The sequence below is a fragment of the Octopus bimaculoides genome, chromosome 18, assembly GCF_046866305.1.
Source record: "Octopus bimaculoides isolate indiv1 chromosome 18, ASM4686630v1, whole genome shotgun sequence".
Classification (NCBI taxonomy): domain Eukaryota; kingdom Metazoa; phylum Mollusca; class Cephalopoda; order Octopoda; family Octopodidae; genus Octopus; species Octopus bimaculoides.
Window position 1 is genome coordinate 131,919 of NC_142945.1, and position 5,214 is coordinate 137,132.

Here is a 5,214-nt window from a genome sequence, read left to right on the forward strand (position 1 = left end):
CGCCAACAGAAACAGTTGTCAGATGACATTTTGTCTCTTTATAATTAATAAATGATAATGGATGTTCATCAATTATCAATCAATTTTATCTCCATTTTCTGTTTTCCTTAAATATAGATTAACTTAGGCTTATCCATGTCATTACATATCATTTATGAGCTTTAATACCCATACTCATAATCACACGTAGGTAATACACCAATTGATTCATTAAATACAAGTATCCCTTAGACGGTTGTTATAACCTCTAACTTAACTCACCTGTATGTATATACATATCATTTAATATGCACTTATATATATCACTTAATATATATATATATATATATATATATATATATATATATATATATATATATATATATATATATATATATATATATATATATATATATATATATATCACTTAAACAAATTTTCTAAAAAATTTTTTTGAGACTTTTTCAAACATTTCATATAATCCCTGATAAAGGAAATATATATACATGAGATAGGTACAAATAGTTCACCCATCCTGAAACACATGTATGGACTTAAGTATAGATTAGCATATTATTATTATTATTACTTTCCCTTTTATTGGACCTCGGGCATTTGATTTCGATGTGAATGTAAGGACGAAGTTGTTTATCTTCCATTACGCTTAAATTCTATGTTCAAGCATTTTAGATTTTAGCATTTTAGATTTTTAAATAGTTCTACCATGATTTTCTGAATTTATTTAATGGCACGTTAATGTTTTAATGACATCGTTAATTATTCAAAGGTGCTGTTAGTTGTTTAATGGGCCCACTAATTATATGACATACCTTTAACCTGTAAGATCTTATTTTATATTATTTAAAGCTGAAGGCTCTCACCATTTATAAAAATCTCTCCTCTAGAGCCAAAGGAGATTATTTTTTTAGGTCACTCGACCTACTAGAAGTAGTAACCAAATTTTCTTCAAACGATACTTTGATTATCTTTTTTTTAAATAGGAACATTTTGGATAGTATATTTTGAAATGTACTGTGATTGGATAAAGGACTCCAATCTAGTCACCAGATGGTCAAACTTGGAAGATCTCTAAACATGAATCTGTTCAAGCAGAGCTGATTTGGTACTTAAACAACAACAACAACAACAATTCTCCTCTACTCTAGCAGTTTAGCTTTATATGTAATCACCATTTTGTATACATTGTTCTTTCAGTAGCAATAGAGAAATAGTTATTTCACAAATGAACTTCAATTGATGTTATTTTTGAGTACAGAGCTAATTGTCTTGTTTTGATAACATTGCTATCGGCAAATATCTTGCTAGCATTGTTTATTAAAAATGAGATGCTGCCTACACTTATGTAATATATAAAACTCTATGTCTTTGAATCAATATGGAGAACGCCGTTTTGGCGTTACAGAAAATTATAAGAGACGGTTGTAAGGTAAAGGGGGGAAGAGAGAGAGAGAGAGAGAGAGAGAGAGAGAGAGAGAGAGAGAGAGAGAGAGAGAGAGAGAGAGAGAGAGAGAGAGAGAGAGAGAGAGAGAGAGAGAGAGAGAGATGAGAAGAGAGAGAGAGAGAGAGAGAGAGAGAGAGAGTGAGAGAGAGAGAAAGAAAGAAAGAAAGAGAAAGAAAGAAAGAGAAAGAGAATAGAAATAAATCAAAGAATGAGTAATAAAGAAAATGAGTAAAATATGAGTGAAATGAGTGAATGATAGGATGAAGGAAGAAGAGGTGAAAAGGTGATTAAAGAGAAAAATGGAAAGAAAGTGTGAAAGACAGTTAGAGGGGGTGATAAAAAGGAAGACAAATAATTAGCTTGTAAGAGAGAGAGAAGGAGGGAGTGAATGGGAGAAAGAGCAAGAGAGAAATGAGAGGGAGAGGAAAGAGAAAGCGAGAGATAGGTTATAGTTGAAAGGAGAAAATTCAGAATATGAGATGAGATTATTTGTGACACAACAAAAACAAGATTAATTATTGTGAAAGCATAGTGTTGGGAGTGGCGGTGTCTGGGGTGGCGGGGTGATAGAGATGGTATCGGAGATTCTGATGATGGTAGAGATAATGTCAGATAATTGAGGTGCTAAAGATGGTCGAATTACGACCATCGCCGTTTACTCCCCCAGTTATTATGGAACTGTGCTGAATAATTTAATATCGATTTAGAAATGTTTGAGGATTTAATGTCCAAATAATTGCTAAGAAAACAACAGTTCCCGAAATGTAACTTTTCCTTTAACGTTTTGTTTTGTGATCCCTATTAAACTAATTAGACTTGTTAAACTTGGTAGACTTAGACACCGGGAAAGATATCAAGAGCCAAACCAACTAACATGGTAACAATAGTGGTACCTTATTAATTGTTGATTGAATGGATAATGGAAAGGCGACAGGAAAAGTTAGAGAAAATCATTGTTTGCATAATTTAATAATAATGTTCAGAGAATAACTCCAAATCCTCTTTATCAAAGATGTCAGAAATAAATCTTGGCAATCATGAAGGGAGGACAATTTTTAACTCAATAACGAGCAAAACAGGTTACCCGCTACAGTCAAACCCCACTGGCAGCCTATTATATACCGGTATTTTCTTTATGAAATTATTTACCCCAATCAAATTGAAATGCTTATTCGTTGAACTGTATCCACTAAAGACTATATCATATTATGTATACTCATATAGTTTTATTATTTCATATCACCACAACTATCTGATAAACGGTCAAGTGAAACTCTGAGTAATAGTCTGTGAAGATTTTAAGCCAGCTTTAATAAAAGAGTTAATACATGCATACATGATGGCTGCCCCTCGTTATCGAGTATGGCCATTGCACGAGACTTAACTGTTATCGGTGATGTGATCGAATATGACTTTTTAGCCCAGCTAAAGATCTAGAATGTCTTGTAGAGAATTGGCAGCCAAAACCTTTACCGGCAATAGCCGGCTGTAGGTGTAACTGGGCTTCATGTACCTTTGCATGTCGTTTAAGTCCTCCCGCCGAATTACACTCCCTTCTACATACCTGACAGATATGATTAGTATGGTGTGTAGCACCACCACCAGCAGCCTGGTTGTCAATCATCGGTCTCGCTTTATGACTACGAAGATGACTCTTGAGTCCAGCTTTACTGAGGCAGGCTCTTGCACAGACACAGCATTCAGCTGTGTATTCTCTAGTGTTTCGACTCACGTCGACCGGTTTCTGGACTGGCATTATAGCCTTACCTGCCTCAGTACGTCTTACCACGATGACAAATTAGTGCATCGCAGACTTCAACGTGACGGGTTATGGGATTTTTCCATCGTGGTAACATGTGCTGAGGAAAGTAAGGCTATAATGCCAGTCCAGAAACCGGTCCACGTGAGTCCAAATACTAGAAAATATATAGCTGTATGTTGAATGGTTTTCTTAAACCCGTTTACTCGCGAACGGTTGATTTCTGTAGTTAGTATCAGTGTTATTTTTTCGGCGGTTTAAATAAGAGTTTTGACTGTTATTTCCAGCAGGTATACATACTTAGTATGTCCTTTAATTAATATATACACACCTATATATACATCTATACACCTATACTTTTATACATGCATACATACATACATACATACATACATACATACATACATAGTCACCCATACATGTAAGTGTATATAGTAGAATATGAAATATGTTTATGTGCATGCAGCTTAATATCTCCAAAGTGCGTATCTGAGAAACCTGCAAGCTAGAATAGTTTCTGTTATCTTTTGGCAAGAGATTTCTTCTCTGATCGATAACACGGTCCGCATTTCTTGTGCTTCTCTTATCTCTCTGATAACAGAAGCACATCTGTTGCAAAGAATGGAACAGGCAAGCAACCTTCAGCTCTGCAGGTTTTGTCATCTGGCAGATTGTTTAAACTATACTCCCCACCCACCCCACACCTCTCCCAGCTATTTATAGAGAGAACATCTCAGTTTCATAACTTATCTGGGGATTTCGGTCAGTTTGCTGGGAATATTGCAGAGGTAATATAAATAGAGGAAATAGATAGCTATTTCTACAACCGATAATAATAAACGAAGGAAGTCATTGTTTTCAATATTCTATGTTTGTTATTTTAACAAAAGAATATTAGAAATCATTATTTCTATAAAAGAATAAGGAGTGGTGCCCTAAACAGACACAATGATCAATAATAGAAGACATACTGGAAGAGAAAGAGAATGGATTAAATGAAAATTACTCTTCAAGAGTTACAGGTAGTCTTATTCACCTGAAAGGATGAAATATAAAACAATTAATCTGGTGATCTACTGCTTCGGATAATCCTCCAATCTTTATAATAATATAATTCTCAGTATTTCCTCTCTTTTTCATGCAATGATATGTTTTTGCTACTCATAAATAACAGCTATAATAAAACGTCTAACTTGCTGATGCTCGGGGTCTTTGGCTGTGTGTGTGTGTGTGTGTGTGTGTGTGTGTGTGAGAGAGAGAGAGAGAGAGAGAGAGAGAGAGAGACTTCGAACAACGTATATGGCAAAGGAACAACAAAGAAAATAATAATAATAATGGTTTCAAATTTTTGTCACAAGGCCAGCAATTTCGGGGAAGGGGCAAAGTTGATTAGATCAACTCCAATGTTCAACTGATATTTATTTTATCAACACTGAAAAGATGAAAGTCGACCAGGGAAGAATTTGAACTCAGAACGTAAAGACGGACGAAATGCCGATGACTTGTTGTGGCGGACGCCCCCAAGCGAGAAGTCGGCTGCTCCACTACGAATAAGTAGTGGACTAACACAATCAGTAGCGTCGCTCGGCGAAGTTTTTTTTGTTGTTTTTAAATCTTTTGATTCCTGTCGACGTGAGTTGTATTGTGTTGAAGGGTCTCCCGCGAAGGTGACCCTATGATTTGAATTGTTAAATTTGTTAAGTATTGTTGTTTGCCTACGAGCTTGTGATTTTTGTGTCTGTCGTCTTCTCCATTTTGGGGCGAAGTGAAAAGGAAAAAAAGTGATAATGGATTGCGAACCAGTTCTAGCACAGGCTGGAAGTTATGCTTCAGCAGCTGGAAAGGGTGCAACTGCAGATGCGCTAGAAGTACGAGGGGTTGAAATAGAGCAGGAAAATAGGCTGAAAAGGAGACATGACAACATTAACAGGATTTTGTAGTGAGATCTGCAAGAAACTGAAAAGTTGAAGTCATATCAGTAATACTGAGAGGTGGAGGGCGTTGGATCGTAACA